Source organism: Ranitomeya variabilis, chromosome 3 (genome assembly GCF_051348905.1).
Source record: "Ranitomeya variabilis isolate aRanVar5 chromosome 3, aRanVar5.hap1, whole genome shotgun sequence".
NCBI classification, from domain to species: Eukaryota; Metazoa; Chordata; class Amphibia; order Anura; family Dendrobatidae; genus Ranitomeya; species Ranitomeya variabilis.
This window is the reverse complement of record NC_135234.1, coordinates 178,939,047-178,953,819: the sequence shown is the minus strand read 5'-3', so window position 1 is coordinate 178,953,819 and position 14,773 is coordinate 178,939,047.

The following is a 14,773-nucleotide window of genomic DNA, read 5'->3' as shown; positions in this document are numbered from 1 at the left end:
AGATAGGTAACTTCATCAAGCAGGAAGCATTCCTTGGTTTGTAATTGAATGGCGGGGCTGTTGCTATGCTAATTGTGTTTGAACTTGAATGAGAGACTGACAGAACCCAATTAGGGTACATTGAACTTGCTCTTTCCTGAATTGAGAAAGGGTTGTGAGTGATTAGCATCACCCACTTTGAAGATTTCCTATACCTTCATGTTGAAGCGCTGAGTACAGTGACTTGTAAAAGTATTACCCCCCCGCTTTTTAACTATTTTGTTACATAACAACCTGTGTTCAAATATTTTTGTAATCCTATTTGTGTGTGTTGCAACACCACTAAATAGTCTAAGTTGGTGACGTGAGAATAATATAGGCATAGATTACATTTATAAGATTATATAACAAAAAAATTAGCATGGGCAAATATATTCACTCCTTTTGCTATGAAACCTCTAAAAATTTCTAGTGCAAGCAATTACCTTCATAAGTCACATGCTTAGTGAAAGGAAGTACATTTGTGTGCAATCTAAGTGTCACATGGTCTATCAGTATGTTCACAACTTTTCTGAAAGGCTACAGAGGCCGCAACATCATTAAGCAAAAGGCACCACTAACCAAGCAAAACCTAAAAAACCAAGGAGATCTCCAAACAAATCAGGGATAAAGTTATTGAGAAGCACAAGTCTGGGTTGGGTGATAAAACAATAGCCCAATCTTTGATGCTCCCCTGGAGCACCATCAAATCCATTATCATCAGATGGAAAGAATGTGGTACCACACCAAATTTGTCAGGAGAGGGCCACCCACCAGAACTCTCAGCTCAGGCAAGGAGGGTAGTAATCAGAGAGGCAGCCCAAAGACCACAGGTAACCCTGAAGGAGCTGCAGAATTCCAAAGCTTAGACTAGAATAACTGTCCATAGAACCATAATAAGCTATGAAGATGGCCTTTATGGAAGAGTGGGCAGAAAAAAGTTGTTACTTACACACAAAAATTGCAAGATTTATTTAGAGCTTTTCAAAAGGCATGCGGGAGACTCCCCAAATATATGGAAAAAGGTGCTGTGGACAGCTGAGACCAAAATTTAACTTTTTGGCCACCAAGGTAAATGCTATGTCTGGTGCAAAACCAACATCACTCCAAGAACACCATTCTTACAGTGAAAGACGTTGGTGGCAGCATCAAGCGGTGTGGATGTTTTTCAACAGCAGGGACAGGGAAAATGGTCAGAATTGAGGGGAGAGATATTCTTAAGCAAAGCCTGTTTCAGTATGTCAGTGATTTGAGACTGGGACAGAGGTTCACCTTCCAACAAGACTAGTACCCAGAGCATACCACTAAAGCAACATTTGAGTGGTTTAAGGGAAAAAGTGTAAATGTTTATGAGTGGCCTGGTCAAAGCCCAGACCTTAATCCAATTGAGAATCTGTGGTCAGACTTGAAAATTGCTGTTCACCAGATTAAACCCCCTAACCTGAAGTAGCTGGAGTAGTTTTGCCTTGAGTAATGGGAAAAAATCCCAGGTGCCAGATGTGGAAAGCTCACACAGACTTATGCAAAGCGACTTGAAGCTGTAATTGTCACAAAAGGAGGTTCTAAGAAGTACTGACTTTAGGGAAGTGAATAGTTATGCACACTGAAGTTTTCAGTTACTTTGTCCTATTCGTTGTTTGCTTCACAATACAAAGAAAGCCAATAGTTCATAGTTCAGGCGTGTTCCTTGTATGAACTGAAGCAAACCCTCAAAAAAACTGAAAGTCCAATGCCACTATTTGGAGTTTTGGTTTGGACTATGGATCTAAAGAGATTGTCTGGTGAAAAGAATCGCATCCAAATTAATTCCATTTGCAAAGTTATCCAATACTGGAATATACTGTTATAAGAAATTTTTCACACTACTTATAATAATGAACCTTCTTTTTAGCTCCAATTCATTGTTCTCCTTCAGGTTTTTTTTTATAGCACTTACTGGTCAATCATCAGTGGGTTTCCCTTTGTGATTGCAAAGCCTCATGAGCAGGCATAGTGCTTTGAATATGGAACAGAGCTGCTCCTTTGAGAGATGTTGTCACAGGAGAGGAAGTAGCCTCCTTCATCGCAATGCAAAGCTCATACCAGGAAGCAGCAGTGGGTGTGTACTGATAACTTAAAAAAGTAAAAAGATTGACCTACTGCAGGAGAGATATGTGCATACATGATCTAAAGGAGTGATATACTGTTGGAGAGAGTTATGTATACAGAGGTTAAAAAGGTGTGATATACTGCAGGTCAGATGTGTGTAAACAGCACCTACTGCAGGAGAGCGCTGTGTAAACAGGGCTAAAGGTGTGATATACTGCAGGAGATCTCTGTGTAAAAGGCTAAAGTCGTGATATCCTTAATGAAAGAACTGTGTTTACAGGGGTCTAAAAGTTTGATATACCTCAGGAGATAGAGCAGTGTATACAGAGGCTGAAAGGAGAGGTATGCTGCTAAGCCAATCAGCATTAAACATGAACAAACATACACAGTCATGGACACCAGAACATGGTGTGAAATGTAGCTTTCTGATGGATTGAGCTGCTGGATGGAGAAACTGTGCAACTGCAAAAAGCTCAATTTGGTATGAAGAGAGGAGGCAAAATGCAAAATGCAAGACTAAATAAACAAGTAATTATAAAGACTTCAGAGTGCTATTTCACCATTCAATGTGATAGCCTCTGAAAGTTGAATCCCTAGTGATATATTTGAACAACCGTTTCTTGATGAAACAGCCCCTTTTAGTACTATAAGTTCTTACCCTATTTATTCATAGAGGTTCCACTAGGGTAAATGAACTGTGGCAACATCACATTCATTTATGTAGTACAGCACGTAAGAAACTACAGTACAAATACTGTAATATGTTCTTGATGTGGCTATTTTCTTAGATCACGCAGTGCTATTGGTATAGAAATTGCAAAAACTTTAGAGCTACAGCCCAGAATCTAAAGGCATAAGTTATCAAGTTACATGTTTAAGTTCATAACAGAACAACCAGAAAAAGACTGAACACCTATGGCTTGTTTGGAAGAGTTGGCAAGAGAAAGTCTCTTTTCCTAAAAAAAGAACATTGCAGCATAGCTAATGTTTGCAAAGTTGCACATGTACAAATCTAATGTAAATGTAAGACATCTGGAACAACATCCCTTGGACAAACAAAAGCAAAGTGCAGATGTTTGGCCACAATAATCTTCAATGACCCAGTCAATATTCAGGACTCAACCCAAATTAAATAAACCTTAAAAACCACAACCCTCAATAAATATAAGCAGTGGTATAAAAAGACTGAGTCAAAATTCCTCTAGAATGATGGGATAGACTAATAAAGACATCCAGAAAATTATTTCAAATTATTGATGCTAAAAGTCGTTTGACAAGTTATTGAATTATAATAGGGTGTTAGGGATAGCGGAGCGCACTGAGTAAATAGATGAAGTTATTGGTGCGTTTGCAAGCCCGGGTTCCAGGGCTATGGCACTAGCCCTGGACTATATGGCACTATATGATGGTATAAGCAAACTCTGTTACTTCACAGAGTCGCCGACAAAAGAAAGCATTGTGCCCTGTTAGACTCACAGGAGTACACAGCTACCTGCTTAGCTGATAGCAGTCAGTGATCTTGCACACACACAAACTCCTCACCGGAGGTGCCGGTATTCTAGGGACTTATTTCAGCCAGGGCCCTAAATACATACACACAAAACCACACTCGCACAAAGCACATAACATAGATTGATACTAGCGCATGGCCATGCGGTCATGCAAACCTTTTATAGCTGCAGCAACTACAGGATCTTCCCCGAAGGACCAATAGGAGGCTGCCACAGAACTTGAGCAACTTCAGGACCTTCCTAGAGGACCAATGGGAGTTGCTGCAGTACCTGAGCATGTGACCCTTGATCTCCAATGAGACATCTTACCCTGGGCATGCTCAGAAGGGGAAAAGTAGGACTTAGTCCCAAAGATTTCTGCTCGCCGCTGACCAGTAATGACTACAATGGCAGAAGCTGGAAAGGCAGCAGTAACCCTTTGCACAGTGTCAGACTGAGCGAGATGCTGGGACTGACGCCTCCGCCGAGCAGACTCCACTGCGGCAGGAGAAGAATGGGAGACTGCAGCGGAGATGGCTCGAGATTCCCCCTGTGCAGAGGTGGGAACTCGACCCCTAACATAGGGTGTCCTTGAATTCATACTTCTTATGTTGTATCTGAATTTTGGCCTAGTTTGTGCTAAATAAATGATGACTTAGTGTAATCTGTCATTTATTTTAGCTGATACGTGGTTGTATTTGCTTACTTTTAAGACTCCCTAAGGACAAGATTTTTTTTTAATGACCTGAAATGTGACACGATAGAATTCAAAGTACTTCATGTTTTCATGACTGTAACAGGAAATGAAAGGACATACTGAGAAAAGGGAGCAGAATTAGCTGTACCTGAAATAATGATCTGATTTTTTTTTGCACTGCTCACTGTTACCTTGACAAAGTATGGCATTGTTATATTTGTCCTTAACCTAAAACTTTAAATTTATATGAAATAAGAACATTGTGTGGACTGAACAAAGCTCTTGAGGACATTCACTTACCATATCACAGAGAATAATTAAATAAAAGGCTGCATCTGAAACCACAATGCCATCCACTACCTGGCAATTGCTTGCAATCTTAATGTCCAGATACAGTTTCGACCAACACTTATGCTGTATAGTATTAAATGTGTTGTAGTGGATCACTGAATATCTTTACTAAAAATTAGATAATCTTTATAAACTACATTTCCATTGATTCTCCAGTATGCAAACCTGGAAACCAGTAAATCAATGTTACCATTCTAAATTTAAATTCTCAATGCACCATGCGAATCGTATGCAGGTATCTGCATGCATGTCAAGATTTTTAAATATATTTTTAAAAATATTAGCCATCTGTAAAATATATAAAAAGGGCTGCATACATTATGTAAGGTACAAAACTTTACATTTTCCATCCATTAACTGTATTCTAAAAATGCCCAGCCTCTTATCAATATGCACAATGAACACAGCAATAGTTGATCATTTAAAAAAATAAAGCGTGTTTATTAAAGATATTTCTTTTCAGATACACAAAAATTGCATTTTGGTATTAGTAACATATAGTCAAATAGCTATTGATATCAAGAGTATAGCACAGAGAAAGGAATAGAAGACAAACCATAAACACAAAGAGCCAGCTGGTGAAAACCAAGAAATCGAGCTGCTTTGTTGCTCTGAATGCCAGTAAGGGAAATGAAGGATCCTATTCTTTCAGTTCAATTGCCTCTTTCTATTTATAAATCCATTCATTAGAATTTTTCTCTAATTATCTGCTTGGGTGTGTGTGATAACAATGCATCCTAGTGTATTGTTCAGTAGTTGTTTTGTGCTCCTAGCTTGTCAATGACATTGCCAATAGACTTTCTCCAGAGATCCTACAATATATATTTTGGCCCTAAACCTACCATCATGCCTCCGACTGCAGAAATGAGAAACAAATACCCTATAGACAGAAAATCAGAAAATGAGAACTCCATGTAACAATTCAGCTTGCTCATTTCCATATCCCATTAGAAACAACCCTTATTTGCATTATAAGGACACAGCTGGAGAGAATGACATTTGCTAGATAAATACTGTTCTTAAGTTGGGAGATGTAGTTGGTACTGAGCGATCTAGTACATACAGTAATTAGAATTAACATGTCACTGGCATATAGTGAAAAAGAATTTAACTCTATCACAACAGTCGATATGCAAGAGATAAATATATGATTACAACAGTTATTTATCTTTAGCGGGAAAGCCTATCCATTCCCAAGTTAGTGCTTATTTAAAAAAAACAAAACTAAATTCTATGTTATTCCATCGAAACCTTCAAAAAGAGCCTGAAACCCACCTCTTCCGACAAGCCTACAACCTGCAGTAACCACCAATCAACCAAACCGCTGCATGACTAGCTCTATCCTCACCTACTGTATCCTCACCCATCCCTTGTAGATTGTGAGCCTTCGCGGGCATTGTCCTCTCTCCTCCTGTACCAGTTATGACTTGTATTGTTTAAGATTATTGTTCTTGTTTTTATTATGTATACCCCTCCTCACTAGTGTTGAGCGATACCGTCCGATACTTGAAAGTATCGGTATCGGAAAGTATCGGCCGATACCGGCAAAGTATCGGATCTAATCCGATACCGATACCCGATACCAATACAAGTCAATGGGACTCAAGTATCGGACGGTATCCCTGATGGTTCCCAGGGTCTGAAGGAGAGGAAACTCTCCTTCAGGCCCTGGGATCCATATTAATGTGTAAAATAAAGAATTAAAATAAAAAATATTGCTATACTCACCTCTCCGACGCAGCCTGGACCTCACCAAGGGAACCGGCAGCGTTCTTTGCTTAAAATGTGCGCGTTTACTTCCTTCCGTGACGTCACGGCTTGTGATTGGTTGCGTGCCGCCTATGTGGCCGCGACGCGACCAATCACAGCAAGCCGTGACGTAATTTTCAGGTCCTTAATGCCTAATTCTAGGCATTCAGGATTTTAAAATTACGTTCCGGCTTGTGATTGGTCGCGTCGTGGTCACATGGGCGACGCGACCAATCACAAGCCGTGACGTCACGGGAGGCAGGAAACGCGCGCATTTTAAAATTACGTCACGGCTTGTGATTGGTTGCGTGCCGCCCATGTGACCGCGACGCGACCAATCACAGCAAGCCGTGACGTAATTTCAGGTCCTAAATGCAGAATTAGGCATACAGGACCTGAAATTACGTCACGGCTTGCTGTGATTGGTCGCGTCGCGGTCACATGGGCGGCACGCAACCAATCACAAGCCGTGACGTAATGTTAAAATGCGCGCGTTCCCTGCCTCCCGTGACGTCACGGCTTGTGATTGGTCGCGTCGCCCATGTGACCGTGACGCGACCAATCACAAGCCGGAACGTAATTTTAAAATCCTGAATGCCTAGAATTAGGCATTGAGGACCTGAAAATTACGTCACGGCTTGCTGTGATTGGTCGCGTCGTGGCCACATGGGCGGCACGCGACCAATCACAAGCCGTGACGTCACGGAAGGAAGTAAAGGCGTGCATTTTGAGCAAAGAACGCTGCCGGTTCCCTCGGTGAGGTCCAGGCTGAGTCGGAGAGGTGAGTATAGCAATATTTTTTATTTTAATTCTTTATTTTACACATTAATGTTGTTTCGATACCGATACCCGATACCACAAAAGTATCGGATCTCGGTATCGGAATTTCCGATACCCGCAAGTATCGGCCGATACCCGATACTTGCGGTATCGGAATGCTCAACACTACTCCTCACATGTAAAGCGCCATGGAATAAATGGCGCTATAACAATAAATAATAATAATGTTATGTGCTGATTTATTTCTGAATCTTTCATAGAGAAAAATGAAATTTCATACCGATATTTCCAGGAAGGTGACATGTCTCCCTCACGTTAAACATATAGGGAAGAAAACTAATTATAAAGGAAGAGAGAACACTAGTCATAATAGGGGAAGAGGGAGAGAGAGCTATTACTTCTACCTCCATTGAAGTAGTGGACCCCTGCAGTGACCAGATAATTAAAACAGGAGATTAGGTAAGAAAAAGACAACAAGGCTGAGATTTGTTTACTCAGAGGAGGAGATGTGTGCTTTCCAGGCATAAGCTTCCTCTGATCAAGCAAAAACTGGACAATTGCAATTAGACATTCTGTCTCCAGTGTCCAGATATGAATTTTTGGATTTGCTGCAATCAGATAATTTTGGGAAAATTGTTGTTGCGAAGATATGAACAGAACACATTGAGGGTATGTGCACATGTTGCGGATTTCGTGCAGAAATTTCCTGAAGAAAACCGGAAATTTTCTGCAAGAAATCCGCATTTTTTTTTTTGCGTTTTTTTTCCGTTTTTTTCGCGTTTTTTTAGCATTCTGCAAGCGTAATTAGCTTGCAGAATGCTAAAGTTTTCCAAGCGATCTGTAGCATCGCTTGGAAAACTGACTGACAGGTTGGTCACACTTGTCAAACATACTGTTTGACAAGTGTGACCAACTTTTTACTATAGATGCTGCTTATGCAGCATCTATAGTAAAAGATAGAATGTTTAAAAATAATAAAAAAAATAAAAAAATGCTTATACTCACCCAGACATCTCCTCACCGGCGTCCGTTCCTCTTCATATAGCTGGTCTGTGCGCACAGGACCTTCCGTGACGTCACGGTCACGTGAGCGGTCACATGACCGCTCACGACCAATCACAGGACAGTGACGTCATCGGCAGGTCTTTCACCGCACACCAGCTACAGGAACCGAAGCGACAGCGTGCAGTGGAGGCGGGAAGACATCGAGGGTGAGTATAGGACTATTTTTTATTTTAATTCTTATTTTTTGACCAATTATATGGTGCCCAGTGCGTGGAGGAGAGTCTCCTCTCCTCCACCCTGGGTACCAACTGCACATAATCTGCTTACTTCCCGCATCGTGTGCACAGCCCCGTGCGGGAAGTAAGCAGATCAATGGACCCCTAGGTGTGCGGAATCCCCTGCAATTCCGCATTTTAATGAACATTGTAAATACACAAACACCACACCAATTGCAGGTGAAAAAGAGGCATAGGCAAATGTATAAAAATTGCATATATACTTTATTTAAACATACATAAAAAACAAAACTAGGAGACTCATAAAATACCAATGGCATACAGAGCAAGACATATTCATTAGCACTGCTGCAAAACACTGTCCCACATTACTGCTAATTGCAATACATATTCAAAATCTGCAATATGACTCATACAAGGGTCTATAAAGGCAGAACATATTGCTGGGCAGAAACTTTTTCACCATATTCAAATACAAACTACGCCTCAATGATATCTTGCCGCACATATAGTATTTTAATGCAGGCAATAGATAGGGCAATACTCGTATTGGTGTCATATATATAAATTTCAATAGTGGTAACAGAAAAAACAATTGCAGCCAAATATCCTGTTTACTTACATAAGTATGAATCCTGCTCCGAGTAACCATTAGTAACCCCGACAGCGCCGTTTCGCCATAGTGGCTTCCTCAGATAGGGGCATGTATGTACGCTGCATTATTTCATATATTTATACCCGCTCCCACAGCTGGAATTGATGTCGGCGTTCCTGGGTCGTTACTGCGCATGCGCTAACTGACGAACTTCCTTCATTGAAAAGGTGACTTCCTATTCTCCGCGCATGGAACGCAAGCGTGAAACGCTATGGCGTTACCATCTGTGAGCGGAGTAAGGAAGCACAAGGCCGTTCCGGTATGCGCATGCGTCAACCAGGTGCCGAGATCAAACCGCAGGATAATAAAACCCACCGGACAGAGGACATTTTAAAATATATAAGAAGCATAAACACGCAATTAGCAAACCAAATACCAGATTCAGAATATGAAACTAAATATGGGAAGTATCTCAACGTAAAAAATGGAATAAATAACCAGCATATCACTTATACAGTAAACACCAAAGGACCCCTCAAAACACCCATATAACTACCAATAATTATTACCCCAATAAGATATATATATAGCCATTTGCATAACAAGTACTGTTATGCTGATATTAAATAGCGATATCCCCATCTTAAATTACAACTATAATTTACCTATATAAATAAGTGAAATCTAAACAAACATATAAATTAGATAATAAACGCCAAAAGACCCCTGAATACACCCATAAAAATAATTCCTGGTAATATAACCCCAATAATACGTACATAACTACGTGTACAATACATATCGTTATACAAATATTAAATATACAAATCATCATATATAACTATAATTTACATATATAAATAGTGCAATATACAAATATAAATACAGATATTTCATATACAAATCATCATATAAACCTATAATTTACATACACAAATAGTGAAAAAACAATACAATATACTCTTATTAATACAAATATAAAATATATCACCATAATAAATAACACACAGGTGACAATCAGTGTTCCAAAATTACACCTATATAAAAGTTACCACCCTCCTAACAATGTAATTCTCCACTGCCTACAAAAAATATTACACGACAAGTGGAGAAAAATGTAAGAGAAGGGGAAAGAAGGGAGGGAAGAAAGGGAAAGGAAGAGGGATGGGAAAGGGGAAGGGAAAAAGAGGGGGAAAAAAGGGGGGGAAAAGGGGGGCCAGAGGCGTACAATACTCATGTCACTATTATTATAATAAGTTAACAAAAATCTTGCTCCCAAGAGCTCTTTGGTTTCCATTTTCTCCCAGTATAAACCTTCCAGGGAACAAGACGAAGAGACACCACCCATAAACGAATCCTCCTAAAAACTAGAAAAATTATTATTATAATACGTTAAGAACAACAAGCAACATACACAACAACATAATTAAAAACAGGAAACCGGAGAAAGTAGTAATGATAGAGACCTTTTTTACAAAAATGCATTAAACCCTAAACTTTCATTAAGGCCTTGAGGGGCCATAGTCCCAAGTAGGGTTGAGCGAAACGGGTCGATCATTTTCAAAAGTCGCCGACTTTTGGCTAAGTCGGCGTCTCATGAAACCCGATCCGACCCCTGTGCTTGTCGGCCATGCGGTACGCGACTTTCGCGCCAAAGTCGCGTTTCAATGACGCGAAAAGCGCCATTTCTCAGCCAATGAAGGTGAACGCAGAGTGTGGGCAGCGTGATGACATAGATCCTGGTCCCCACCATCTTAGAGAAGGGCATTGCAGTGATTGGCTTGCTGTCTGCGGCGTCACAGGGGCTATAAAGGGGCGTTCCCGCCGACCGCCATCTTACTGCTGCTGATCTGAGCTTAGGGACAGGTTGCTGCCGCTTCGTCAGAAGCAGGGAGAGCGTTAGGCAGGGTCCACTAACCACCAAACCGCTTGTGCTGCAGCGATTTCCACTGTCCAACACCACCTTCGGTGTGCAGGGACTGTGGAAGCTATTTTTTTTTTTTTTTCCCCTCAGCGCTGTAGCTCATTGGGCTGCCCTAGAAGGCTCCGTGATAGCTGTATTGCTGTGTGTACGCCACTGTGGAAACCAACTGCTTTTTTCAAAGCACATATCCTCTTGTTCCTTCCTTTCTGCACAGCTATCTTTTCTGTTTTTCCACACTTTTTATTTAATTTGTGCATCAGTCCACTCCTATTGCTGCCTGCCATACCTGGCTTACATTACTGCAGGGAGATAGTAATTGTAGGACAGTTTTTTTTTTTTTTTTTTTTTTTTTTTTTGTGGGAGATTAAGATTGGCATTTCTGCTACAGTGCCATCCCTGTGTGTGCCATCTCTCACTGAGTGGGCCATAGAAAGCCTATTTATTTTTTCCGTGATTTGTGTTCTAAAATCTACCTCAACACAAAAACAGTACATCAATCAGTGGGAGAAAAATATTGGCCTCAGTCAGGGCTTGTGTGCCACTGCTGTGTGTGCTATCTCTCATTCAGTGGGCTATAGCAAGCCTATTTTTTTTTTTTTTTTTTAATATTATTTGGTTTCTAATTCTCCCTGAAAAAAAAAAAAAAAACCTAAAAAAACAGTGGGAGAATAATATTGCCCTTTCAGCTTGTGTGCCAGTCTTGACTCCTGGGTGTGCCACCTCTCTCCCTCTCATTCAGTGGGCCATAGAAAGCCTATTTATTTTTTTTTTTAAATATTATTGGGTTTCTAAAGTCTCCCTGAAAAAACAAAAAATACATAAAAAAACAGTGGGAGAGTAATATTGCCCTTTCAGCTTGTGTGCCAGTCTTGACTCCTGGGTGTGCCACCTCTCTCCCTTTCATTCAGTGGGCCATAGAAAGCCTATTTATTTTTTCCGTGATTTGTGTTCTAAAATCTACCTCAACACAAAAACACTACATCAATCAGTGGGAGAAAAATATTGGCCTCAGTCAGGGCTTGTGTGCCACTGCTGTGTGTGCTATCTCTCATTCAGTGGGCTATAGCAAGCCTATTTTTTTTTTTTTTTTTTTTTTTTTTAATATTATTTGGTTTCTAAAGTCTCCCTGAAAAAAAAAAAAAAACATAAAAAAACAGTGGGAGAGTAATATTGCCCTTTCAGCTTGTGTGCCAGTCTTGACTCCTGGGTGTGCCACCTCTCTCCCTTTCATTCAGTGGGCCATAGAAAGCCTATTTATTTTTTGGTTTTTTTAATATTATTTGGTTTCTAAAGTCTCCCTGAAAATAAAAAAAAAAAATACATAAAAAAACAGTGGGAGAGTAATATTGCCATTTCAGCTTGTGTGCCAGTCTTGACTCCTGGGTGTGCCACCTCTCTCCCTCTCATTCAGTGGGCCATAGAAAGCCTTGTTTTTTTGTTTTTTTTTTAATATTATTTGGTTTCTAAAGTCTCCCTGAAAATAAAAAAAAAAAACATAAAAAAACAGTGGGAGAGTAATATTGCCATTTCAGCTTGTGTGCCAGTCTTGACTCCTGGGTGTGCCACCTCTCTCTCTAATTGTGGGCCATAGAAAGCCTATTTATTTTTTGGTTTTTTTAATATTATTTGGTTTCTAAAGTCTCCCTGAAAATAAAAAAAAAAAATACATAAAAAAACAGTGGGAGAGTAATATTGCCCTTTCAGCTTGTGTGCCAGTCTTGACTCCTGGGTGTGCCACCTCTCTCCCTTTCATTCAGTGGGCCATAGAAAGCCTATTTATTTTTTGGTTTTTTTAATATTATTTGGTTTCTAAAGTCTCCCTGAAAATAAAAAAAAAAAATACATAAAAAAACAGTGGGAGAGTAATATTGCCATTTCAGCTTGTGTGCCAGTCTTGACTCCTGGGTGTGCCACCTCTCTCCCTCTCATTCAGTGGGCCATAGAAAGCCTTGTTTTTTTTTTTTTTTTTTAATATTATTTGGTTTCTAAAGTCTCCCTGAAAATAAAAAAAAAAAACATAAAAAAACAGTGGGAGAGTAATATTGCCATTTCAGCTTGTGTGCCAGTCTTGACTCCTGGGTGTGCCACCTCTCTCTCTAATTGTGGGCCATAGAAAGCCTATTTATTTTTTGGTTTTTTTAATATTATTTGGTTTCTAAAGTCTCCCTGAAAATAAAAAAAAAAAATACATAAAAAAACAGTGGGAGAGTAATATTGCCCTTTCAGCTTGTGTGCCAGTCTTGACTCCTGGGTGTGCCACCTCTCTCCCTTTCATTCAGTGGGCCATAGAAAGCCTATTTATTTTTTGGTTTTTTTAATATTATTTGGTTTCTAAAGTCTCCCTGAAAATAAAAAAAAAAAATACATAAAAAAACAGTGGGAGAGTAATATTGCCATTTCAGCTTGTGTGCCAGTCTTGACTCCTGGGTGTGCCACCTCTCTCCCTCTCATTCAGTGGGCCATAGAAAGCCTTGTTTTTTTGTTTTTTTTTTAATATTATTTGGTTTCTAAAGTCTCCCTGAAAATAAAAAAAAAAAACATAAAAAAACAGTGGGAGAGTAATATTGCCATTTCAGCTTGTGTGCCAGTCTTGACTCCTGGGTGTGCCACCTCTCTCTCTAATTGTGGGCCATAGAAAGCCTATTTATTTTTTGGTTTTTTTAATATTATTTGGTTTCTAAAGTCTCCCTGAAAATAAAAAAAAAAAATACATAAAAAAACAGTGGGAGAGTAATATTGCCCTTTCAGCTTGTGTGCCAGTCTTGACTCCTGGGTGTGCCACCTCTCTCCCTTTCATTCAGTGGGCCATAGAAAGCCTATTTATTTTTTGGTTTTTTTAATATTATTTGGTTTCTAAAGTCTCCCTGAAAATAAAAAAAAAAAATACATAAAAAAACAGTGGGAGAGTAATATTGCCATTTCAGCTTGTGTGCCAGTCTTGACTCCTGGGTGTGCCACCTCTCTCCCTCTCATTCAGTGGGCCATAGAAAGCCTTGTTTTTTTGTTTTTTTTTTAATATTATTTGGTTTCTAAAGTCTCCCTGAAAATAAAAAAAAAAAACATAAAAAAACAGTGGGAGAGTAATATTGCCATTTCAGCTTGTGTGCCAGTCTTGACTCCTGGGTGTGCCACCTCTCTCTCTAATTGTGGGCCATAGAAAGCCTATTTATTTTTTGGTTTTTTTAATATTATTTGGTTTCTAAAGTCTCCCTGAAAATAAAAAAAAAAAATACATAAAAAAACAGTGGGAGAGTAATATTGCCCTTTCAGCTTGTGTGCCAGTCTTGACTCCTGGGTGTGCCACCTCTCTCCCTTTCATTCAGTGGGCCATAGAAAGCCTATTTATTTTTTGGTTTTTTTAATATTATTTGGTTTCTAAAGTCTCCCTGAAAATAAAAAAAAAAAATACATAAAAAAACAGTGGGAGAGTAATATTGCCATTTCAGCTTGTGTGCCAGTCTTGACTCCTGGGTGTGCCACCTCTGTCCCTCTCATTCAGTGGGCCATAGAAAGCCTTGTTTTTTTTTTTTTTTTTAAATATTATTTGGTTTCTAAAGTCTCCCTGAAAATAAAAAAAAAATACATAAAAAAACAGTGGGAGAGTAATATTGCCATTTCAGCTTGTGTGCCAGTCTTGACTCCTGGGTGTGCCACCTCTCTCTCTAATTGTGGGCCATAGAAAGCCTTTTTATTTTTTTCCTTCATTTGTGTTTTAAAATCAACCTCAACACAAAAACACTACATCAATCAGTGGGAGAAAAATATTGGCCTCAGTCAGGGCTTGTGTGCCACTCCTGTGCGTGCCATCTCTCATTCAGTGGGCCATAGAAAGCCTTGTTT